This window comes from Hyla sarda, chromosome 7 (assembly GCF_029499605.1).
Source record: "Hyla sarda isolate aHylSar1 chromosome 7, aHylSar1.hap1, whole genome shotgun sequence".
NCBI lineage: Eukaryota > Metazoa > Chordata > Amphibia > Anura > Hylidae > Hyla > Hyla sarda.
The window spans coordinates 183,579,963-183,606,656 of NC_079195.1; the positions used below are offsets into that span (position 1 = coordinate 183,579,963).

Below are 26,694 nucleotides of genomic sequence, written 5' to 3' on the forward strand. Positions count from 1 at the left end.
TGAGTAACATATAGAAGCCTTATATGGTGGTGTGATGAGAAACTTTGCATACTTCTTACCCAGAAAGCCCGCAGAGTGCTAATGGCCTGTTTTGAATCTACGTTTTACACCGGAGGTGGTGCCTCTACCTGAGGAAAATACTCGTCCCTTTTAGCTATATATATGTGTATATATATATATATATATATATATATATATATATATTTTGATGACTCTCTCTTGCAGACTGGTGCGGTTGCAGTATAGAGGCACGGAGACAGGACTTTTCAACTCAAAGATTGGTGTTTTCTTCACACTTGGCAAACAGCAAACAGTCTTTAAATGCAGAACAAAGGAAAACATAACAAAAGTCCACCTGTATTCCTTAGGTGTTTGTTCACACCTGAGTCCATGCCATGCAGCATCAAGCAAGTCTTTTCCAAGCCTCCAGGCAGTCTGCTGACCAGCTTCCAAGCTCTCAGGGAAGAACTCCACACTCAGCTCTCTCTGGCAGTGGGATCTGCAACTAGCAAATCCCCCTCAGCTGGTGAGGCAGCCTAGCTTTAAGGCCAACAAAAAACGGCCTGGATTGTGGGGAATGGCCCCCACCCTAAACTTGACCATTCCCAGTAAGAGCCGTCCCGGATTGACCTTCCAGCCATACTACGGCCACAGTGTCAGTCTGCATCGCAGCACAGACACTGAATAATTATCGGCTCTTACTTCACAAGGCCAGAAGCCTTGGTGACACATATCGTCCATCAACCACCATGCCTCTCACCTTCTCACAATATATTTAATGTGTCAGGTTGACCATTTCTGCTACACCCCAGCATATTGCACAGGTTTTGGGGTCCTCCAGGCCTTTCTCCACGGCCTTAATCAGCACAACACAGAAATGTGTAAAAAGACATATCCAGCCATGTTTTGAAGAATGGAAAAAAAAAGTTCATCTACAATGTGCTGGAACCTTCTTTTTTAGGGTGCGTTCACGAGCTATTAAACTAGCAGCAGGTTTCATGCTGCGGGAAACCTGCTGCGAGTTACACTACCATTGATTTGAATGGGTCCACAGACAGTCCGCAATAGTGTCAGATTTGCGTACTGTCCACGGGACCCATTTAAATCAATGGTAGCGTAACTCGCAGCGGGTTTCCAGCAGCGGGAAACTCGCTGCTAGCTACTATCATGTGAACGAACCCTTATACTGATATTTAAATCCAAAACCACACTATGGAGGAAAATGTCCTGTCATGCATGTAGAAAGATGATATTGTTTGTATATTAGAGATGAGCGAATTTACAGTAAATTCGATTCGTCACAAACTTCTCGGCTCGGCAGTTGATTACTTATCCTGCATAAATTAGTTCAGCTTTCAGGTGCTCCGGTGGACTGAAAAAGGTGGACACAGTCCTAGAAAGAGTCTCCTAGGACTGTATCCACCTTTTCCAGCCCACAGGAGCACCTGAAAGCTGAACTAATTTATGCAGGGTAAGTCATCAACTGCCGAGCCGAGAAGTTCGTAATGAATCGAATTTACTGTAAATTCGCTCATCTCTAGTTATTTCTATTGGTTGCGCACAGTGACAGTACGGCGAGTAGAAAGGGAACTAGTGTGTTTTAAAACTGACCAAATTTCCACAGAAATACTTTCTCCTATGGCTTTGTAGATTGTCTGCCTTACTCAGAAAACCTCAACAAAAAAGGGGCGTGGTTCTTTAGTAAAAAGGGGAGTGTCGCTGACACTTACTAATGTTCCCCCATAAATGTGATGGATTTAAGCTTGTGAAATCCCGACAGATTACAGCAGTGTACAAAAAGCAAAACGTAGGGGAAAGTGCAAAGTTTGTAAATACCATGGAGAAATACCTGTCGGGGAAATAAACGATAAAGAAAAACCAACCACAAAGAAAACCCCACTATATGAGGCCCAGTATGTATATTGATCATGTTTTGTGGCATTTTTCCTTATTTGGTGCTTTTTGTAGTCAGAAATGCTACCATTGGTTTAAGGAGAAGTAGACACCATTGTGGACAGAAAAAAAAAGTAATGCTGTGTTCAAGAGGATAGAAGGTAGCTGAGCTTATGTAAAGGGGGGCAGCAGGGAAAACGGGAAGGAACAATTTTTAGAAATGGCCTATTTGGGTCAAGCACTGCAGAGAGCCAGACTGAGCACTGCACAAAGCTAGACTAAACTTATTTAAAGGTAACAGCCAAAGGTCTAACGGACAAAGCTCCCACTTTTGGATATGTTGTGTTCACTGATGTAAGGGTGCCAACCCCAGCCCTGGGATAAATGTAACTGCACTAACTAGTTCACGTAGTGTATCCATAGTGAATGGACCTGATCTGATGGTAGTTTGTCTGCAGATGTAATTGATAACACACATTGGCCCTGATTTACTAAGATTGGAGTGTAGTTTTTTTGTGAGTTTTGCTTCCCGACAGGTATTTCTCCACAGTATTTACTAATGTTTCCCTATGTTTTGCACTTTTCTCTACGTTTTGCTTTTTTATTTTTTTTTTATGATATATGCTCTGAGCTGTGGGGTTTTCCAGAGCAAAAATTCACCACATTTTATGTGGGAACAAGGAAATATGTTGGGATTTTTGGTGACCCCTTTTCCAGCTGCCATGCCCCTTTTCCCAAATTTCTCAGTAAAATGGAAAGTCACAAATTCTGGTGCAGACACAATTTCTCGCACAACCCAACAAAACAGGTCGAGTTTACAATAGTAAATCAGGGCCATTGTTGTAGATCTTTTGGGGGAGTCTTTACAAATAAAGACACCTATGCAGCTATGAAGAATATGACCTGCCCAACCTTTCTAGATAACCCTCCTGAAGACAATGGGGAAGATTTATTAAAACCAGTGCAGGGGAAAAGTTGACCATATGCCCTTAGCAAACAATCAGATTGCTTCTTTTATTTTTTAAAAAGGCCTCTGAAAAATAAAAGAAGCGATCTGATTGGCTGTTAACTGGCAACTGATCCACTTTTCCTCTCCATAGGTTTGGATAAGTCTCCCCCAATAAATACCATGTTATAATCCTGTCATGAAATAGCAGCTATTTAGGACTAAGGGCGAAGAAACATAAACCATAGAAGTACAGAAATGTTAAAACTGGTGGCTCTAAGGACATTTTTCCAAAAAAGATCAATATAATCAGCTCAATGATAAGAGCCACCAGCACAGGCATATTAGTAGGAACTATGACTGCTCCCTCTGCTTCCCTAGTCTACCAAAGCCCTCTGTAACTAAAAATTCTAAACATTCTATTACAGAACACGAAGGCTTCATCCCTCATCAATAGTCTCCAGAAAACATTTGGGAAAATTTTGTAGCTTTTAGACAGTGTAAAATTTGGACAGACCATAGATTTTTACACTTTTTAGTCCCCAAAGGGGACTTTCATAAGCAATCATAAGATTGCTTATACACATCAATGCATTAAATATGTACTGCCTTGATCTCTAAGATCAGCACTTTACCTGTGGCAGGCTATATGAATAGAACAGGCATAGGCAACCTTCGGCACTTCAGATGTTTTGGACTACCTCTCCCATGATGCTCTTACAGCCAAAATGCTGACAAAGCATTATGGGAGATGTAGTCCAAAACATCTGCAGTGCTGAAGGTTGCCTATGCCTGGAATAGAGTGTATATGGCAGACACATGGGCCTTCATAAGGCCTCCACTTACCATAGCAATTTGATTGCATTGCTGCAGTGCCGATTGGAGGCTTGACAGGTGTGGAACCTGTTAACAGATTCTTAGCAGAAAAAATACCCTTTTTGTCTATATTTACCCAAATCTGTTCCAAGCAAGTCAAGAAATCTAAAGTGCCTATAAACAAAAAGGGTTGCTTTTTATGCAGAGACTCTGTTGCCTTTCAATGTGACATTGGGTACCTACCCTATACTGTGATCCTTGGGCTGATCTACAGATTTCCATCAAGCTCTCTATATCTCTTGTTACCTGTGACATGCATATGTACAATTCGCTATAGGAGCAGCCATCTTGCTTTTTTTACTTTACCCTCTCAGTAATATAAGAGTAACACACAAGGCACAGCCACCTTGGTCTTTTTTTTCTTTCCTTGTTTAGCTGGTACCTGTTAGGTCATCCTCTATATGCTACAATCACATTTGATCGCACATCTAAAGGGTTAAACTGCCTGATGCCCACTCCCAGCAGTTGCAGGCAAGTGTCGGCTGTAAGATACAAATGCAGTGACTGCCCATCTGATATAAAAACACATATGGATGGACACTGGGGGGTTAAAGTGGTTCCCCCGGTGCTAAGACATCTTATCCCCTATCCAAAGCCTGATCGCGGGAGTCCCGCCGCTGGGGCCAGAGCATTGTGACGTCATGGCCCGCCCCCTTGTGATGTCACGCTCCGCCCCTCAATGCAAGCCTATGGGAGGGGGTGTGAAAGCTGTCACACCCCCTCCCATAGGCTTGCATTGAGGGGGTGAAGTGTGATTTCACAAGGGGGCGCGGGCCATGACGTCACAATGCTCTGGCCCAGTTTTCGCCAGTAATCAGACCCGGAGCTAACATGCTCTGGGGACTGATTGTAATGGGGTGCTGCATGCAAGATCACGGGTGTCCCCAGCGGCGGGATTCCTGCGAGCAGGCATCTTATCCCCTATCCTTTGGATAGGGAATAAGATGTCTAAGCGCCGGAGTACCCCTTTAAGCACCATGACCTAATTAAACTAACTTGTGGGGCATGTCGCATTTAGGAAGCCCCAATGGTGCCAGAACAGCCAAAAAAGCCCACCATGGCATACTATTTTGGAAACTACACCCCTCAATGCACGTAACAAGGGGTACAGTGAGCCTTAACACTCCACAGGTGTTTCACGACTTTTTGTTAAAGTTGGATGTGTAAATTATTATTATTTTTTTTTCACTAAAATGCTAGTTTTCCCCCAAATTTTAAATTTTTACAAGGGATAATAGGACAAAAGGCCCCCCAAAATTTGTAACCCCATCTCTTCTGAGTATGGAAATACCCCATGTGTGGACGTCAAGTGCTCTGCTGGCGCACTACAGGGCCCAGAAGAGAAGGAGTCACATTTGGCTTTTGAAAAGCGAATTTTGCTGAAATGGTTTTTGGAGGGCATGCCGCATTTAGGAAGCCCCTATGCTGCCAAAACAGCAAAAAAAAAAAAAAAAAAAAAAAACAGATGGCATACTATTTTGGAAACTACACCCCTCAAGGAATGTAACAAGGGGTACAGTGAGCCTTAACCCCCCCACAGGTGGTTGACAACTTTTTGTTAAAGTTGGATGTGTAAATGAAAAAATTCATTTTTTTTCACTAAAATGCTGTTTTTCCCCAAATAGTAGGGGTAATAGTAGAAAATGCCCCCCAAAATTTGAAACCCCATCTCTTCTGAGTATGGAAATACCCCATTTGTGGACGTCAAGTGCTCTGCTGGAGCACTACACTGCTCAGAAGAGAAGGAGCGCCATTGAGCTTTTGGGAAAAAATTGTTTGGAATGGAAGTCAGGGGCCATGTGCGTTTACAAAGCCCCCCGTGGTGCCAGAACAGTGGACCCCCCCCCCATATGTGACCCCAGACTGTAGCCCTCTAGATGTTGCTAGGCAACTTACCGGCTTCCGTCACGAACCCCGCCACCCCCGATCTGCTATTGGTCGTCACGTCTGACAATCAATTGCAGGGATAGGAGTGGTGGCACCCCTGCCACCTCACTCCTATCCCTTCAGGGGGATCGTCGGTGTCTTAGACAACCGCGATCCCCTTATATTCCGGGTCACCATAGACCCATATGACCCGGAATCGGCGCAAATCGCAAGTGTGAATTCACTTGCGATTTGCGCCGATCGCCGACATGGGGAGGGTCTGATGACCCCCCTGGGCATTTGCGCTGCGTGCCTGCTGATCAGCAGTCACCCTGGTCCAGTCCCCGCCCGGTGCGCGGCGGGGACCGAAATTCCCACGGGCGTACAGGTACGCCCTGGGTCCTTAAGACCCAGGTACAGAAGGCGTATCCATACGCCCTGGGTCCTGTACGGGTTAAAGGCCTCACATATTGACTGTAAACAATTCATTCAGGAAATATGTTTGAAATGTCTAGTTTGTGACGGTCCAGGGATGACAGCCGTGAATTGAAAAATATTGTAATGTGAAGCTGCTGTAACTAGAGGGTGGAGGAAGCATTGTGCTGTATAACATTCTTTACACAATATTTCATTACTATATATAGCACTAGAAATTATCTATTTTCCATTCCTTTGAGGTGAGATGTACACTGTTTGCACAAACAAGCTAGTAACCATAACGTGTGCGACCAGACCCAGCGACCAGACTCTTTGGATAGGGATAAGATGTCTGAGGGCAGATGCCCCTTTAATTATCTTTGCTGCCATCCTCTGCACCCCATCCCATTCAGCCATGTTCTTCTTATATACAGGGGCCCAAAATTGGACACAAAAATCTATGGGGGAGATTTATAAAAACCTGTCCAGAGGAAAAGTTGCTGAGTTGCCCATAGTAACCAATCAGATCCCTTCTTTCGTTTTTGAAAAGGCCTGTGAGAAATGAAAGAAGCATTGTGATTGGTTGCTATGGGCAACTCAGCAACTTTTCCTCTGTGTGGTGTCCCAGCACCAGTAGATGTCCCGTGGCTTTGTACTGTCCCGGGTAGCTTAGCAGCACAAGGTGTTGGGCCCACTGTAGTTCTGCTGTTGGATTAATTATGTATGTACTATAGTATCATATAATATATTTTCTTTAATTAATTTAATTATTGTCATATGTATATCTGTTTTATATGGTGTTGTGCCTTTAAGGGTGCTACCCATGAGACCCTACAGTGAACCCCATTAGACCCTGCCTGCCCCAATGAGAACCCCAAAAGTCTCTCCTCCATAGTGAGGTGCAGGGAGGAGTTAGTCAGTCTAGTTTCAACAAGGCTCCTGAGCAACAGCTAGCTCAGGTGTGCTGTGTGTCGTGTGCTCTGAGGAGAGGCCTACTTAAAATCTAATCTCTCAACTGGCCTTCCTGCAAGTATTACTCACAAGGAGGAAATTCATGGCTCTGCGGAACAGTCTTTAGTACCTTGACAGGACCCTAGAAAACAGGATTCAATGTTCTGTCTCACAAGTCAATATAACTCTATTTGGTGTAAGCACTGCAAGTCTCAGCAGGGTTGTAGGGCTCCCAAGGGATTACGCTGCAGTCTCACATCAAAGGCTAGCTGTATGTGTAATACCATCTGCACCAACTCAGTAAAGACAGTTATCCATAGTCTGACGTCCGTGTGTTATTTGCTCCCCATGTCTGGCCCAGGAGAAGCTGCCTCCAACCTCGGACCGTGTATAGGATAACGGTGCCCTAGCGTCACAAAGTGATCAGGTATTTCCACCAACACCACCCCGTCCCCGTCTTACCACATCTGGACAGGTTTTGATAAATCTCCCCCTATATGTGATCTGACTAATGATTTATACAGAAGCAAAACTATATTCCTGTCACAAGCCTCTTGATACATCCCATGACTTTATAAGCCTTGGCAGCGGCTGCCCTGCCCTGGTCACTAAAGTTCAGATAAGTGTTCACCAGTAGCCCAAAGTTTTTTTTTTTTTATAGTAGTCTTACACAGGGTTTGATTAATTAGCTTGTAATTGTACATGTACTAACCTTTTGTGTGGCACAGTATCAAATGCCTTTGAAAAGTCCAGATATACAACATCCGCAACCTTACCTAGGTCGAATCTATAACTGACCTCCTCATAAAAGATGATCAGATTAGTCTGGCAGGACCGATCCTGCATAAACCCATGCTGATTCAGTATTATAACGTTATTGGGGGAGATTTATCAAAACCTGTCCAGAGGAAAAGGTGCTGAGTTGCCCGAAGCAACCAATCAGATTGCTTCTTTCTCGTCATATTATTTAAGACTTCAGATTCCAAAGAATACATGTAGTTATAAACAACTTTGATAACTCTCTTTGCTGGGGTTTAGGCCATACGACCCAAGGCTTTACCGACTCTAAACTTTTTTTCTACCAACAACTCTACTCTACAACTAAATACTTTTGGTCAGGGGTGTTTCTAGGTCTGCAAAAGACCAGGGGCTAGAGTCCATAGCCCAAGCCGTGCCCCTAACCACACCCCAGTCACGCCCCTAACCACACCCAGTCACGCTGCTAACCACACCCCAGTCACGCCCCTAACTATGCCCTCAATCGCACCCAATCATGCACAGTATACCAGTATACAAGGAGAAATATTATCACCATACATATTACTGCCATACTGTTAGTGACCATATCTAACCAAAACTAAGACCAATATTACCAATAATACCAGTACAAAAAAAAATGGTCAGCATCTCCAAACAAAATGAAACACGTGCACATGTGCACTCTGCTAGTTTTATGTTTTACCAGTAGGAACAAATAATACAGCATACAATGACCACCACCACCACCATTACCACTGACTAATAACACTATATATGTTACTGAATAAAATAAACTATACAAAAGACCATATTCCCAAATACATTCACCATAGAGAGGTAGATACCAGCTGTACAAAGGATCTGTATACCATGTAAGTGAATATATACAGGACCATATAGTGGTATATATCAGCTGTACAGAGGATCTGTATACCATGTAAGTAATTATATACAGGACCATATAGAGGTAGATACCAGCTGTACACAGCACAGAAAGACGAAGAAAGTATCAACACAACTCCAAGGTTTTGGTGTTCAAATCAAGGCTGAAGATATATTGCACCATAAAACAAAGCATGTTATATGGTGCAATAAAGCTTCAGCCTTGATATAAACACTGAAACCTTGGAGTTGAACTCCATAAGTGAATAAAGGTACATTGACATCTGCATATTTTCTGCTGGAGATTTTCTGTTGCAGATTTTAAAGTCAGTGGGCAGCAAAATCTACTAAAGCAAATCTGCAGCAGAAAATACACACGTGGGAACATAGCCATAAAATTACATCTAGGGACTCACAGATGGCATCTTTTCTGATCAGCGGCGTCCTCTTTCCTTTTCTTCTCCATTCGGATCAGACCAACATGACGGCTTCTTCTGCCAAAACTTTATCTCTTTGGCATCTGCAGGACAAACATGTTAGACTCCGCATGATCAAGGGCCCTCCAGTGCCAGTGCCCTTCCTTACACAATCTCCCCATCTATAGGCCTCCATGCTATAAAAAATGCCCCTTGGTGTCCCACTCAGTAAAAATGTGCATGTAAGTAGCCAGGTAGTCAGGTATGTAGGTACGTAACTAGCCAGGTAGTTAGGTAACCAGTTTTTTTTTGTTAGGTAAGAAGGTCGGTAGTCAAGTATGTAGCTAGGCAGTGAGGCAGGCATGTATGTAGATAAGTTAGGAAGCCAGGTATGACAGTAGGTGAGTGTTTCCCAACTAGGGTGCCTTCAGCTGTTGCAAAACTATAACTCTTAGCATGCTCAAACAGCCTTTGGCTGTCTGGGCATGCTGGGAGTTGTAATTTTGCAACACCTGGAGGCACCCTGGTTGTGGAACACTGTCTTACAACCAAGGTGCCTCTAACTGTTACAAAACTACAACTCCTAGAAAGCCAAGTCTGCGCATTCTGAGAGTTGTAGTTTTCCTACATCTACAGAGGAACATAAGATGGTGGTAGGGTCATGGTGTGGCCAACACCTCTACCCCACCCCTTCACCATGCAGGTCAAATACCTTTCTGCCGAGCTGGCCCTTCCAGGTCCACACTGAGCCTGCCGAATGCCGTGGCTCCCCCAAGGTCAAGGCTCTCCACTCATTCTCTGTGCCGAACTGAGGGGCAGGCTGGTGTCTTCTGGCAGGCTGCGCCAGGGCCGGCCAAAGACAATGTGCTGCCTGAGTCCAAAAGTGAAATCCTGCTCCCCCTCAAAAGAAAACTGCCATAAAATGGCACTGCATATTCAAGAGCTCCACAGCAATGCAACTCACATTAATCTGCAGCATTAGGTAAGCAGCAGTTCCCCCACATTAGATATGCAGCATAGTTCCCCACATTAGATGGGCAGCATAGTTCCCCCACATTAGATAGGCAGCATAGTCCCCCCACATTAGATGGACCTCGAAAGAGGGAAACGTGAGTGAAGGTAATGGGGGGATGACTTGAAAAGTGCATTGTGGGGCTAGAAGCACCCCAACTCCTCCACCATGCCTGGTGTCAGATCTGGGGGTATGGGAAAAGTGAAGGTCACCATAAGATAAAGCAGCAAGAGAAGCAGTGTCAGAAGGTTGTATCCATGTTTCTGTGAGAGCCAGCGGATTAAGAGAATTAGTGAGAAATAAGTCATGAATCTGGGTGAGCTTATTGCACACAGATCGAGAGTTTAAAAGAGCGCAGTTAAAGTTTGTAGTGGGTCCGCAAGAGGCAGGTAGTGTAGAGCAAATATTAGTGAAAGGTGGGCCAGGGTTAGGAGCAATGTCCCCATCAGCTAAAAGCAGAAGAAAGAAAAGGGAGAGGGTGGATAGAAGAGAAAATGTATCGCAATGATGTAAGTAATAAGTGTGTGCATGTTTGTTTTTTGTTTTTTCTGAAAAGAGTGACTTACTTTTGTAGTTATAATGTTGAGTTAGTTCCCCTTTGTTCCCTTCTGGTTCAATTCTTGTATAATTCTTGATATCACACTTAAGAAGCACTTTAGATGGCATATTTGAATGTCTCCAGACCTAGATCTAACAGACCTATTGTCTCAAATATATAGTACTAGGCTAAGCCAGCAAATTGCCAGAGGATTGCTATCAGGTGTGAAAAAGGGTGGGGGAGCTATAGCATTTAGAGGAGAAAGTTAAGAAAAAAAAAGTTTGGGATCACTCAGGGGAAATAAATTATGATCAAACAAAATGGAAACACTTGCCAAATAACAGTAATAAGTATACATGACAATGCAGTGATGGTGGTAGTTGTTCAAGGGATGAATGATGACATACCAGATTAATTATTTAAGTACAGCTAAACATATATGCAGTGGTGAGAAGAAATGATGGTGGTAGTTGTTCAAGGGGCAGGCTCTTCTGCCCATTGTCTCTCAGAGTGGCGGTCATCTATCGTCCTCCTGGTTCTCCCCAAATGTTCCTGGATCATTTTGCCACCTTGCTCCCTCACTTTCTTTCCTCAGAAACACCTACACTCATCATGGGTGATTTTAATATCCCCATTGATACCCCAATCTCCTCTTCTGCCTCTCGGCTTCTGTCTCTAACCTCCTCCTTTGCCCTTTCACAGCTTAATGACTCTCCCACACACAAGGATGGGAATACAGTGGACTTGATCTTCTCTAGACTTTGCTCTGTCTCTAAATTCACTAATTCTCCTTTTGAGCTCTCTGACCACAACCTTCTCTCTTTCTCTATCAGTAACTCCTATCCTCTTCCGGACACTCCAACCTTGTACACTTACAGAAACCTGCGTGCCATAAACACTAGTCAATTTATAGACATTCTACAATCTTCACTATCACCAATCTCTTCTCTCTCCTGCCCTAATCTAGCAGCCAAACATTACCATGACACCCTAAAGTCTACCCTGGATCAAATGGCACCCCCTAAAACACGAACCTCCCGACACAGATGGCAGCAACCCTGGCACACGCTAACAACCCGCTTTCTCAGGCGATGCTCTAGGTGTGCTGAACGTCTGTGGAGGAAAACTAAGACTTCTTCAGACTATCTGCACTATAAATTCATGCTTAAATCCTATTACTCTGCTCTTCATCTCGCCAAACAAAACATATTTTACCTCCCTCATCTCCTCTCTGTCTAACAACCCAAAACGCCTTTTTGACACGTTCAACTCTCTCCTTCGGCCTAAAGTACAGACCCCAATCACTGATCTCTGTGCTGAAGACCTGGCCAAATACTTCAAAACTAAAATCGATGACATTCGTGATGAAATCCTCTCCCAGTCCCCTAAAAGTTCTGATCCAATTCCCAGCCACATCTTCTCTTCATCACTCTCAGTTTTTGAGCCTGTAACAGAGGATGAGGTTTCCAGGCTCCTCTCCTCCGCTGTCACCTAACTAAAATCTTTAACCTCTCCCTCTCTTCTGGGGTCTTTCCCTCCTCTTTCAAACACTCTATCATAACCCCACTATTGAAAAAACCATCTCTGGACCCGTCCTGTGCAGCCAACTATCGACCCGTGTCAAATCACCCCTTTATCTCCAAACTCCTGGAACGCTTGGTCTACTCCCGCCTTATCCGCTATCTCTCCGAGAACTCTCTCCTTGACCCCTTTCAGTCTGGTTTCCGCTCCCTTCACTCCACAGAAACGGCCCTAACCAAAGTCACTAGCGATCTTCTGACGGCCAAATCAAATGGCAATTTCTCTTTACTGATTCTCTTGGACCTCTCTGCGGCTTTTGACACTGTGGATCACCAACTCCTCCTCAGTAGTCTCTGCTCCATCGATCTCAAGGACTCTGCTCTCACCTGGTTTTCCTCCTATCTCTCTGGCCGCTCCTGTTACGCCGAGCGCTCCGGGTCCCCGCTCCTCCCCGGAGCGCTCGCTACACTCTCCTCACTGCAGCGCTCCGGTCAGTTCCACTGACCCGGGGCGCTGCGATACCGCCTCCAGCCGGGATGCGATTCGCGATGCGGGTAGCGCCCGCTCGCGATGCGCACCCCGGCTCCCGTACCTGACTCGCTCTCCGTCAGTCCTGTCCCGGCGCGCGCGGCCCCGCTCCCTAGGGCGCGCGCGCGCCGGGTCTTTGCGATTTAAAGGGCCACTGCGCCGCTGATTGGCGCAGTGGTTCCAATTAGTGTTATCACCTGTGCACTTCCCTATATCACCTCACTTCCCCTTCACTCCCTCGCCGGATCTTGTTGCCATCGTGCCAGTGAAAGCGTTTCCTTGTGTGTTCCTAGCCTGTGTTCCAGACCTCCTGCCGTTGCCCCTGACTACGATCCTTGCTGCCTGCCCCGACCTTCTGCTACGTCCGACCTTGCTTCTGTCTACTCCCTTGTACCGCGCCTATCTTCAGCAGCCAGAGAGGTTGAGCCGTTGCTAGTGGATACGACCTGGTCACTACCGCCGCAGCAAGACCATCCCGCTTTGCGGCGGGCTCTGGTGAAAACCAGTAGTGACTTAGAACCGATCCACTAGCACGGTCCACGCCAATCCCTCTCTGGCACAGAGGATCCACTACCTGCCAGCCGGCATCGTGACAGTAGATCCGGCCATGGATCCCGCTGAAGTTCCTCTGCCAGTTGTCGCTGACCTCACCACGGTGGTCGCCCAGCAGTCACAACAGATAGCGCAACAAGGCCAACAGCTGTCTCAACTGACTGTTATGCTACAACAGTTACTACCACAGCTCCAGCAATCATCTCCTCCGCCAGCTCCTGCACCTCCTCCGCAGCGAGTGGCCGCTTCTGGACTACGACTATCCTTGCCGGATAAATTTGATGGGGACTCTAAGTTTTGCCGTGGCTTTCTTTCCCAATGTTCATTGCACTTGGAGATGATGTCGGACCAGTTCCCCACTGAAAGGTCTAAGGTGGCTTTCGTAGTCAGCCTTCTGTCTGGAAAAGCCCTGTCTTGGGCCACACCGCTCTGGGACCGCAATGACCCCGTCACTGCCTCTGTACACTCCTTCTTCTCGGAAATTCGAAGTGTCTTTGAGGAACCTGCCCGAGCCTCTTCTGCTGAGACTGCCCTGTTGAACCTGGTCCAGGGTAATTCTTCCGTTGGCGAATATGCCGTACAATTCCGTACTCTTGCTTCAGAATTATCCTGGAATAATGAGGCACTCTGCGCGACCTTTAAAAAAGGCCTATCCAGCAACATTAAAGATGTTCTGGCCGCACGAGAAATCCCTGCTAATCTACATGAACTCATTCACCTAGCCACTCGCATTGACATGCGTTTTTCCGAAAGGCGTCAGGAGCTCCGCCAGGATATGGACTCTGTTCGCACGAGGCGTTTCTTCTCCCCGGCTCCTCTCTCCTCTGGTCCCCTGCAATCTGTTCCTGTGCCTCCCGCCGTGGAGGCTATGCAGGTCGACCGGTCTCGCCTGACACCTCAAGAGAGGACACGACGCCGCATGGAGAATCTCTGCCTGTACTGTGCTAGTACCGAACACTTCCTGAAGGATTGTCCTATCCGTCCTCCCCGCCTGGAAAGACGTACGCTGACTCCGCACAAAGGTGAGACAGTCCTTGATGTCTACTCTGCTTCTCCACGTCTTACTGTGCCTGTGCGGATGTCTGCCTCTGCCTTCTCCTTCTCTGCTGTGGCCTTCTTGGACTCCGGATCTGCAGGAAATTTTATTTTGGCCTCTCTCGTCAACAGGTTCAACATCCCGGTGACCAGTCTCGCCAGACCCCTCTACATCAATTGTGTAAACAATGAAAGATTGGACTGTACCATACGTTTCCGCACGGAGCCCCTTCTAATGTGCATCGGATCTCATCACGAGAGGATTGAACTTTTGGTCCTCCCCAATTGCACTTCTGAAATTCTCCTTGGACTTCCCTGGCTTCAACTTCATTCCCCAACCCTGGATTGGTCCACTGGGGAGATCAGGAGTTGGGGGCCCTCTTGTTCCAAGGACTGCCTAAAACCGGTTCCCAGTAACCCTTGCCGTGACTCTGTGGTTCCTCCTGTAACCGGTCTCCCTAAGGCCTATATGGACTTTGCGGACGTTTTTTGCAAAAAACAAGCTGAAACTCTACCTCCTCACAGGCCTTATGATTGTCCTATTGACCTCCTCCCGGGCACTACTCCACCCCGGGGCAGAATCTATCCTCTGTCCGTCCCAGAGACTCTTGCCATGTCTGAATACGTCCAGGAAAATTTTAAAAAGGGCTTTATCCGTAAATCCTCCTCTCCTGCCGGAGCCGGATTTTTCTTTGTGTCCAAAAAAGATGGCTCTCTACGTCCTTGCATTGACTACCGCGGTCTTAATAAAATCACGGTTAAGAACCGCTACCCCCTACCCCTCATCTCTGAACTCTTTGATCGCCTCCAAGGTGCCCACATTTTTACCAAACTGGACTTAAGAGGTGCTTATAATCTCATCCGCATCAGAGAGGGGGATGAATGGAAAACGGCATTTAACACCAGAGATGGACACTTTGAGTATCTGGTCATGCCCTTTGGCCTGTGCAACGCCCCTGCCGTCTTCCAAGACTTTGTTAATGAAATTTTTCGTGATCTCCTATACTCCTGTGTTGTTGTATATCTGGACGATATCCTGATTTTTTCTGCCAATCTAGAAGAACACCGCCAGCATGTCCGTATGGTTCTTCAGAGACTTCGTGACAATCAACTCTATGCCAAAATAGAGAAATGTCTGTTTGAATGCCAATCTCTTCCTTTCCTAGGATACTTGGTCTCTGGCCAGGGACTACAAATGGATCCAGACAAACTCTCTGCCGTCTTAGATTGGCCACGCCCCTCCGGACTCCGTGCCATCCAACGTTTTTTGGGGTTCGCCAATTATTACAGGCAATTTATTCCACATTTTTCTACCGTTGTGGCTCCTATTGTGGCTTTAACCAAAAAAAATGCCGATCCCAAGTCTTGGCCTCCTCAAGCGGAAGACGCCTTTAAACGGCTCAAGTCTGCCTTTTCTTCGGCTCCCGTGCTCTCCAGACCTGACCCATCTAAACCCTTCCTATTGGAGGTTGATGCCTCCTCAGTGGGAGCTGGAGCTGTCCTTCTACAAAAAAACTCTTCCGGGCATGCTGTTACTTGTGGTTTTTTTTCTAGGACCTTCTCTCCGGCGGAGAGGAACTACTCCATCGGGGATCGAGAGCTTCTAGCCATTAAATTAGCACTTGAGGAATGGAGGCATCTGCTGGAGGGATCAAGATTTCCAGTTATTATTTACACCGATCACAAAAACCTCTCCTACCTCCAGTCTGCCCAACGGCTGAATCCTCGTCAGGCCAGGTGGTCTCTGTTCTTTGCCCGATTTAATTTTGAAATTCACTTTCGGCCTGCCGATAAGAACATTAGGGCCGATGCTCTCTCTCGTTCCTCAGATGCTTCTGAAGTTGAACTCTCTCCTCAACACATCATTCCTCCTGACTGCCTGATTTCCACTTCTCCAGGCTCCATCAGGCAAACTCCTCCAGGAAAGACCTTTGTTTCTCCACGCCAACGCCTCGGAATCCTCAAATGGGGTCACTCCTCCCATCTCGCAGGTCATGCGGGCATCAAGAAATCTGTGCAACTCATCTCTCGCTTCTATTGGTGGCCGACTCTAGAGACTGATGTGGTGGACTTTGTGCGAGCCTGCACTATCTGTGCCCGGGATAAGACTCCTCGCCAGAAGCCCGCTGGTTTTCTTCATCCTCTGCCTGTCCCCGAACAGCCTTGGTCTCTGATTGGTATGGATTTTATTACTGACTTACCCCCATCCCATGGCAACACTGTTATTTGGGTGGTCGTTGATCGATTCTCCAAAATGGCACATTTCATCCCTCTTCCTGGTCTTCCTTCAGCGCCTCAGTTGGCTAAACAATTTTTTGTACACATTTTTCGTCTTCACGGGTTGCCTACGCAGATCGTCTCGGATAGAGGCGTCCAATTCGTGTCTAAATTCTGGAGGGCTCTCTGTAAACAACTCAAGATTAAATTAAATTTTTCTTCTGCATATCATCCTCAATCCAATGGACAAGTAGAAAGAATTAACCAGGTCTTGGGTGATTATTTACGACATTTTGTTTCCTCCCGCCAGGATGACTGGGCAGATCTTCTACCTTGGGCCGAATTCTCGTATAATTTCAGAGTCTCTGAATCTTCCTCCAAATCCCCATTTTTCGTGGTGTACGGCCGTCACCCTCTTCCTCCCCTCCCTACCCCCTTGCCCTCTGGTCTGCCCGCTGTGGATGAAATTTCTCGTGATCTTTCCATCATATGGAGAGAGACCCAAAATTCTCTCTTACAGGCTTCTTCACGCATGAAGAGATTCGCGGATAAGAAAAGAAGAGCTCCTCCCATTTTTTCCCCTGGAGACAAGGTATGGCTCTCCGCTAAATATGTCCGCTTCCGTGTCCCTAGCTATAAGTTGGGACCACGCTATCTTGGTCCTTTCAAAATTTTGCGCCAGATTAATCCTGTCTCTTACAAACTTCTTCTTCCTCCTTCTCTTCGTATTCCTAATGCCTTTCACGTTTCTCTTCTTAAACCACTTATCATTAACCGTTTCTCTCCCAAATCTGTTCCTCCCACTCCTGTCTCCGGCTCCTCGGACATCTTCTCCGTCAAAGAGATTTTAGCATCAAAAAAGGTCAGAGGGAAAACCTTCTTTTTAGTGGATTGGGAGGGTTGTGGTCCAGAAGAGAGGTCCTGGGAACCTGAGGACAATATCCTGGACAAAAGTCTGGTCCTCAGGTTCTCAGGCTCCAAGAAGAGGGGGAGACCCAAGGGGGGGGGGTACTGTTACGCCGAGCGCTCCGGGTCCCCGCTCCTCCCCGGAGCGCTCGCTACACTCTCCTCACTGCAGCGCTCCGGTCAGTTCCACTGACCCGGGGCGCTGCGATACCGCCTCCAGCCGGGATGCGATTCGCGATGCGGGTAGCGCCCGCTCGCGATGCGCACCCCGGCTCCCGTACCTGACTCGCTCTCCGTCAGTCCTGTCCCGGCGCGCGCGGCCCCGCTCCCTAGGGCGCGCGCGCGCCGGGTCTTTGCGATTTAAAGGGCCACTGCGCCGCTGATTGGCGCAGTGGTTCCAATTAGTGTTATCACCTGTGCACTTCCCTATATCACCTCACTTCCCCTTCACTCCCTCGCCGGATCTTGTTGCCATCGTGCCAGTGAAAGCGTTTCCTTGTGTGTTCCTAGCCTGTGTTCCAGACCTCCTGCCGTTGCCCCTGACTACGATCCTTGCTGCCTGCCCCGACCTTCTGCTACGTCCGACCTTGCTTCTGTCTACTCCCTTGTACCGCGCCTATCTTCAGCAGCCAGAGAGGTTGAGCCGTTGCTAGTGGATACGACCTGGTCACTACCGCCGCAGCAAGACCATCCCGCTTTGCGGCGGGCTCTGGTGAAAACCAGTAGTGACTTAGAACCGATCCACTAGCACGGTCCACGCCAATCCCTCTCTGGCACAGAGGATCCACTACCTGCCAGCCGGCATCGTGACAGCTCCTTTAGCGTCTCGTTTTCTGGCTCTACTTCTCCTCTTCCCCTTGCTGTCGGGGTTCCCCAGGGATCGGTCCTGGGTCCTCTACTCTTTTCACTCTACACATCCCCCAATGGAAAAAATCAGTAGATTTGGTATCCAGTACCACCTCTATGCTGATCACACCCAATTCTATACCTCTTCCTCCAACATCACCCCTGCGCTCCTACAGAATACCAGTGATTGTCTCTCTGCTGTCTCAGAGATCATATCCTCTTTATATCTGAAACTAAATCTTTCTAAAACAGAACTTCTTGTCTTTTCTCCATCAACTGATACTGTACCTAACCCTGACATTTCCATCTCGGTATGTGGTACTACCATAACTCCCGGGCAGCAGGCTCGCTGTCTTGGAGTTATACTTGACTCTGATCTGTCTTTCACTCCCCATATTCAGTCCCTTTCATGTTCTTGTCACCTGCATCTCAAGAACATTTCCAGAATCCGCCCGTTTCTCACTACTGAAAGTGCTAAAACTCTCATTATTGCTTTGATTCACTCCCGCCTTGACTACTGTAACTCTTTACTAATAGGCCTTTCTTTCTCCAAACTCTCTCCTCTTCAGTCCATCCTTAATGCCGCAGCCAGACTCATCTTCCTCTCCAGCCACTACACCGACGCCTCCTCCCTGTGCCAGTCACTACACTGGTTACCAATTCAGTCCAGAATACAGTACAAAATCCTCAGTCTCACACACAAAGCTCTCCACAATGCTGCACCTCCCTACATCTCCTCTCTCATCTCTGTCTACCATCCTACACGTTCTCTCCGATCTGCTAATGATCTCACACTAACATCTTCTATAATCCGAACTTCTCACTCCAGTCTCCAAGACTTCACTCGTGCTGCACCGGTTCTCTGGAATGCTATACCTTAATCCCTCAGACTCAACAACAACATCCATAGTTTCAAACATGGCCTGAAAACACATCTCTTCAGACAGGCCTATAACATTCTTTAATTGGCCTCAACATATCCTCAACATATCCCCACACCTCTTGTTTGAATAGTTATTGTGTAATATTATGTCTGATACTTGTCTTTGTTTGTACCCCATCATTGTAAGCACTGCGGAATCTGTAGGTGCTATATAAATAAAATTATTATTATTATTATAGCCAGCATTGTTCCCCCATATTAGATAGGCAGCATAGTTCCTCCACATTAGGTAGCATAGTTTCCCCACATTAAGTAGCATAGTTACCCCACACTAGGTAGCAGTTTCCCTACATTAGGTAGCAGTTTCCCTACATTAGGTAGCAGTTTCCCCACATTAGGTAGCAGTTTGTCCACATTAGCATAGTTTTCCCACATTAGGTAGCAGTTTCCCCACATTAGGTAGCAGCTTGTCCACAATAGGTAGCAGTTTGTCCACATTAGCATAGTTTCCCCACATTAGCTAGCATATTCCCCACACTAGGTAGCAGTTTCCCCACTTTTGTTAGCATTTCCCCCCCATTAGGTAGCACTTTGCCCATTTAGCATAGTTTCCCCACTTTAGGGTAGCATAGTCCCCCCCCCCCCCCTGACACAGACACACACACATAGGCACAGAAATACACAAACACAAAGAACACTCACCTGGTGCAGCGCTTCTTCCATCCGGTGGCGGCCTGACGAGTGACGTCATTGACGTCCTCCTGAGTGGGTCTGCGGAAGAATGTTTCTTGCCTGACGTCCCTCGTCAGACCCAATGGCTCAATGTTTTAAAGTGGCCATTGCGCTATTGCGCCACGGCCCCTTTAAAACAGTGAGCAGCAGTGGCAGGGCCGGCCTAGGTGGCCCAAGAAAAAAAAATGATAATAAATAATCAGCCTATTGGCATTACACCCAGGGCTATAGCCCATTTAGCCCCCCCCCCCCCCTAGCGACGCCCCTGCCTTTGGTTATTGTTGTTCATGTTGCTCTGTTTCTCTATATATTTGTTCATTCTGTTTATTTGCAGCAACTAAAAGATAGTGGCCCAGGGTAACCAGCAACATCACCATGATGGATTGCTTCAGAAAAAAGAGGGCAAGAGAAAGTTCACTTCTTAAATGGACCTTATGTTCCAGGTATATGTGAACATACCAGCACAATGATATGCAGGTGTATAATGGGATATACCAGTGTCAAAGGGATTTAAGCCCTTAACGACGCAGGACGTATATTTACGTCCTGCACCGGCTCCCGCGATATGAAGCGGGATCGCGCCGCGATCCAGCATCATATCGCGTCGGTCCCGGCGCTAATCAACGGCCGGGACCCGCGGCTAATACCACACATCGCCGATCGCGGCGATGTGCGGTATTAACCCTTTAGAAGCGGCGGTCAAAGCTGACCGCCGCTTCTAAAGTGAAACTGAAAGTGACCCGGCTGCTCAGTCGGGCTGTTCGGTGAAATCGCGGGGTCCCGAACAGCTGATCGGACACCGGGAGGGCCCTTACCTGCCTCCCCGGTGTCCGATCGGCAAATGACTGCTCCGTGCCTGAGATCAAGGCAGGAGCAGTCAAGCGCTGATAATGCTGATCACAGGCGTGTTAATACACGCCAGTGATCAGCATAGGAGATCAGTGTGTGCAGTGTTATAGGTCCCTATGGGACCTATAACACTGCAAAAAAAATGTAAAAAAAAGTGTTAATAAAGGTCATTTAACCCCTTCCCTAATAAAAGTTTGAATCACCCCCCTTTTCCCATAAAAAAAATAAAACTGTGTAAAAAAAATAAAAAATAAACATGTGGTATCGCCGTGTGCATAAATGTCCGAACTAGAAAAATATATCATTAATTAAGCCGTACGGTCAATGGCGTACGCGCAAAAAAATTCCAAAGTCCAAAAAAGCGTATTTTGCTAACTTTTTATACCATTAAAAAATGAATAAAAAGTGATTAAAAAGTCCGATCAAAACAAAAATCATACCGATAAAAACTTCAGATCACGGCGCAAAAAATGAGTCCTCATACCGCCCTGGATGTGGAAAAATAAAAAATTTATAGGGGTCAGAAGATGACATTTTTAAACGTATACATTTTCCTGCATGTAGTTATGATTTTTTCCAGAAGTGCGACAAAATCAAACCTATATAAGTAGGGTATCATTTTAACCGTATGGACCTACAGAATAATGATAAGGTGTAATTTTTACCGAAATATGCACTGCGTAGAAACGGAAGCCCCCAAAAGTTACAAAATGGCGTTTTTTTTCGATTTTGTCGCACAATTATTTTTTTTCCGTTTTGCCGTGCATTTTTGGGTAAAATGACTGATGTCACTGCAAAGTAGAATTGGCGACGCAAAAAATAAGCCATAATATGGATTTTTAGGTGGAAAATTGAAAGGGTTATGATTTTTAAAAGGTGAGGAGGAAAAAACGAAAGTGCAAAAACGGAAAAACCCTGAGTCCTTAAGGGCTTAAAGGGTACTATTTTTTTTTTTTATATCAACTGGCTCCACAAAGATACAAAATGATTTGTAAATTACTTCTGTTAAAAAAATCTTAATCCTTCCAGTACTTATCAGCTGCTATATACTACAGAGGAAGTTGGATTATTTTCTGTCTGACCACAGTGCTCTCTGCTGACACCTCTGTCCATGTAAGGAACTGTCCAGAGTAGGAGCAAATCCCCATAGCAAACCTCTCCTGCTCCAGACAGTTCCTGACATGGACAGAGGTGTCAGTAGAGAGCACTGTGGTTGAACAGAAAATAACTCTAAGTCACGATTCGGCTGGCAAGAGGTGGATCCTCTGTGCCAGAGAGGGATTGGCGTGGACCGTGCTAGTGGACCGGTTCTAAGTTACTACTGGTTTTCACCAGAGCCCGCCGCAAAGCGGGATGGTCTTGCAGCGGCGGTAGTAACCAGGTCGTATCCACTAGCAACGGCTCAACCTCTCTGACTGCTGAAGATAGGCGCGGTACAAGGGAGTAGACAAGAGCAAGGTCGGACGTAGCAGAAGGTCGGGGCAGGCAGCAAGGATTGTAGTCAGGGGCAACGGCAGGAGGTCTGGAACACAGGCTAGGAACACACAAGGAAACGCTTTCACTGGCACGATGGCAACAAGATCCGGCGAGGGAGTGCAGGGGAAGTGAGGTATACATAGGGAGTGCACAGGTGAACACACTAATTAGAACAACTGCGCCAATCAGGGGCGCAGTGGCCCTTTAAATCGCAGAGACCCGGCGCGCGCGCGCCCTAGGGAGCGGGGCCGCGCGTGCCGGGACAGGACCGACGGAGAGCGAGTCAGGTACGGGAGCCGGGGTGCGCATCGCGAGCGGGCGCCACCCGCATCGCGAATCGCATCCCGGCTGGAGGCGGTATCGCAGCGCACCCGGTCAGTGGATCTGACCGGGGCGCTGCAGTAGCAAGGATGTTGCGAGCGCTCCGGGGAGGAGCGGGGACCCGGAGCGCTCGGCGTAACAGTACCCCCCCCCCCCCTTGGGTCTCCCCCTCTTCTTGGAGCCTGAGAACCTGAGGACCAGACTTTTGTCTAGGATATTGTCCTCAGGTTCCCAGGATCTCTCTTCAGGACCACAGCCCTCCCAATCAACCAAAAAAAAAGTTTTCCCTCTGACCTTCTTGGAGGCCAGTATCTCCTTTACGGAGAAGATGTCAGAGGAACCGGAAACAGGAGTGGGAGAAACAAGTTTGGGAGAGGAACGGTTGATGATGAGTGGTTTAAGAAGAGAGACATGAAAGGCATTAGGAATACGAAGAGAAGGAGGAAGAAGAAGTTTGTAAGAGACAGGATTAATTTGGCACAAGATTTTGAAAGGACCAAGATAGCGTGGTCCCAATTTGTAGCTGGGGACACGGAAGCGGACATATTTAGCGGAGAGCCATACCTTGTCTCCGGGAGAAAAAATGGGGGGAGCTCTTCTTTTCTTATCGGCAAACTTTTTCATGCGAGATGAAGCCTGTAAGAGAGAATTTTGGGTCTCTTTCCATATGGTGGAAAGATCACGAGTTACTTCATCCACAGCGGGCAAACCAGAGGGCAAGGGAGTAGGGAGGGGGGGAAGAGGGTGACGGGCGTACACCACGAAAAATGGGGATTTGGAAGAAGATTCAGAGACTCTGAAGTTGTACGAGAATTCGGCCCATGGTAGAAGATCTGCCCAGTCATCCTGGCGGGAGGAAACAAAATGCCGTAAATAGTCACCCAGGACCTGGTTAATTCTTTCTACTTGCCCATTGGATTGAGGATGATAAGCAGAAGAGAAGTTTAATTTAATCTTGAGTTGTTTACAGAGAGCCCTCCAGAATTTTGACACGAATTGGACGCCTCTATCCGAGACGATCTGCGTGGGCAAACCGTGAAGACGAAAAATGTGTACAAAAAATTGTTTTGCCAACTGAGGCGCTGAAGGAAGACCAGGAAGAGGAATAAAATGTGCCATCTTGGAAAATCGATCAACGACCACCCAAACAACAGTGTTGCCACGGGATGGGGGTAAGTCTGTAATAAAGTCCATACCAATCAGAGACCAAGGCTGTTCGGGGACAGGCAGAGGATGAAGGAGACCAGCAGGCTTCTGGCGAGGAGTCTTATCCCGGGCACAGACAGTGCAGGCCCGCACAAAATCAACAACATCCGTCTCCAGAGTCGGCCACCAATAGAAACGAGAGATGAGTTGCAAGGACTTTTTGATGCCCGCATGGCCAGCGAGATGGGAGGAGTGACCCCATTTGAGGATTCCGAGGCGTTGGCGTGGAGAAACGAAGGTCTTCCCTGGAGGAGTTTGCCTGATGGAGGCTGGAGAAGTGGAGATCAGGCAGTCAGGAGGAATGATGTGTTGCGGAGAGAGCTCTACTTCCGAGGCATCCGAGGAACGAGAGAGAGCATCGGCCCTAATGTTCTTGTCGGCAGGGCGAAAATGAATTTCAAAATTAAAACGGGCAAAGAACAGAGACCACCTGGCCTGGCGAGGATTTAGCCGTTGGGCAGACTGGAGATAGGAGAGATTCTTGTGATCGGTGTAAATGATAACTGGAAATTTTGATCCCTCCAGCAGATGCCTCCATTCCTCCAGTGCTAATTTAATGGCCAGTAGCTCTCGATCCCCGATGGAGTAGTTCCTCTCCGCCGGAGAGAAGGTCCTAGAAAAAAACCCACAAGTAACAGCATGCCCGGAGGAATTTTTTTGTAGAAGGACCGCTCCAGCTCCCACTGAGGAGGCATCAACCTCCAATAGGAAGGGTTTAGATGGGTCAGGTCTGGAGAGCACGGGAGCAGAAGAAAAGGCAGATTTGAGCCATTTAAATGCGTCTTCCGCTTGAGGAGACCAGGACTTAGGATTGGCATTCTTCTTGGTTAAAGCCACGATAGGAGCCACAATAGTGGAAAAATGTGGAATAAATTGTCTGTAATAATTGGCGAACCCCAAAAAACGTTGGATAGCACGAAGTCCGGAGGGGCGTGGCCAATCTAAGACGGCAGAGAGTTTATCAGGATCCATTTGTAGTCCCTGGCCAGAGACCAAGTATCCTAGGAAAGGAAGAGATTGACATTCAAACAGACATTTCTCCATTTTGGCATAAAGTTGATTGTCTCGAAGTCTCTGAAGAACCATGCGGACATGCTGGCGGTGTTCTTCTAAGTTGGCAGAAAAAATCAGAATATCGTCCAGATACACAACAACACAGGAATATAAGAGATCACGAAAAATTTCATTAACAAAGTCTTGGAAGACGGCAGGGGCGTTGCAAAGGCCAAAGGGCATGACCAGTTACTCAAAGTGTCCATCTCTAGTGTTAAATGCAGTTTTCCATTCGTCCCCCTCCCTGATGCGGATGAGATTATAAGCACCTCTTAAGTCCAGTTTGGTAAAGATGTGGGCACCTTGAAGGCGATCAAAGAGTTCTGAGATAAGAGGTAGGGGGTAGCGGTTCTTTACCGTGATTTTATTAAGTCCGCGGTAGTCAATGCAAGGACGTAGGGAGCCATCTTTTTTGGACACAAAGAAGAATCCAGCTCCGGCAGGAGAGGAGGATTTGCGGATAAACCCCTTTTTTAAATTTTCCTGGATGTATTCAGACATAGCAAGAGTCTCTGGGGCGGACAGAGGATAAATTCTGCCCCGGGGTGGAGTAGTGCCCGGGAGGAGGTCAATAGGACAGTCATAAGGCCTGTGAGGGGGTAAAGTCTCAGCTTGTTTTTTGCAAAATACGTCAGCATAGTCCATATAAGCCTTAGGGAGACCGGTTACAGGGGGAACCACAGGGTCACGGCAGGGAGTACTGGGCACCGGTTTAAGACAGTCCTTGAAACAAGAGGTACCCCAGCTCTTGATCTCTCCTGTGGACCAATCAAGGGTTGGGGAATGGCGTTGAAGCCATGGTAGTCCAAGGAGAATTTCGGAAGTGCAATTGGAGAGGACCAAAAACTCAATTTTTTCGTGATGAGGTCCGATGCACATTAGAAGGGGCTCCGTGCGGTAACGTACGGTACAGTCCAATCTTTCATTGTTAACACAATTGATGTAGAGGGGTCTGGCGAGACTGGTCACCGGGATGTTGAACCTGTTGATGAGAGAGGCCAAAATAAAATTTCCTGCAGATCCGGAATCCAAGAAGGCCATAGTAGAGAAGGAGAAGGTAGAGGCAGATATCCGCACAGGCACAGTAAGGCGTGGAGAAGCAGAGTTGACATCAAGAACTGTCTCACCTTTGTGCGGAGTCAGCGTACGTCTTTCCAGGCGGGGAGGACGGATAGGACAATCCTTCAGGAAGTGTTCGGTACCGGCACAGTACAGGCAAAGATTCTCCATGCGGCGTCGTGTCCTCTCTTGAGGTGTCAAGCGAGACCGGTCAACTTGCATAGCCTCCACGGCGGGAGGCACAGGAACGGATTGCAGAGGACCAGAGGAGAGAGGAGCCGGGGAGAAAAAACGCCTCGTGCGAACAAAGTCCATATCCTGGCGGAGCTCCTGACGCCTTTCGGAAAAACGCATGTTAATGCGAGTGGCTAGATGAATGAGTTCATGCAGGTTAGCAGGAATTTCTCGTGCGGCCAGAACATCTTTAATGTTGCTGGATAGGCCTTTTTTAAAGGTCGCGCAGAGGGCCTCATTATTCCAGGATAGTTCAGAAGCAAGAGTGCGGAATTGTATGGCGTACTCGCCAACGGAAGAATTACCCTGGACCAGGTTCAGCAGGGCAGTCTCAGCAGAAGAGGCTCGGGCAGGTTCCTCAAAGACACTTCGAATTTCCGAGAAGAAGGAGTGTACAGAGGCAGTGACGGGGTCATTGCGGTCCCAGAGCGGTGTGGCCCATGACAGAGCTTTCCCAGACAGAAGGCTGACTACGAAAGCCACCTTAGACCTTTCAGTAGGAAACTGGTCCGACATCATCTCCAAGTGCAGGGAACATTGGGAAAGAAAGCCACGGCAAAACTTAGAGTCCCCATCAAATTTATCCGGCAAGGATAGTCGTAGGCCGGAAGCGGCCACTCGCTGCGGAGGAGGTGCAGGAGCTGGCGGAGGAGATGATTGCTGAAGCTGTGGTAGTAGCTGCTGTAGCATCACGGTCAGTTGAGACAGCTGATGGCCTTG

The 26,694-nt window shown here is 47.3% G+C and overlaps 1 protein-coding gene across 5 annotated transcripts in view; it reads left to right on the forward strand.

Moving 5' to 3' along the window:
* The first annotated feature begins 6,599 nt into the window (after positions 1-6,599).
* The window catches only part of LOC130282860 (membrane-spanning 4-domains subfamily A member 4A-like), an 83,745-nt gene continuing 63,650 nt past the window's right edge, over positions 6,600-26,694 (forward strand). Inside the window, exons 1-3 of one of the 5 annotated variants that reach the window (XM_056531731.1) lie at positions 6,600-6,719; positions 7,311-7,376; positions 20,111-20,219. The gene's annotated coding sequence lies outside the window, so the exon portion shown is untranslated. The remainder of the gene's footprint in view (positions 6,720-7,310; positions 7,377-20,110; positions 20,220-26,694) is intronic. The other 4 variants (XM_056531734.1, XM_056531732.1, XM_056531733.1 and 1 more) reach the window with 4 other exon arrangements.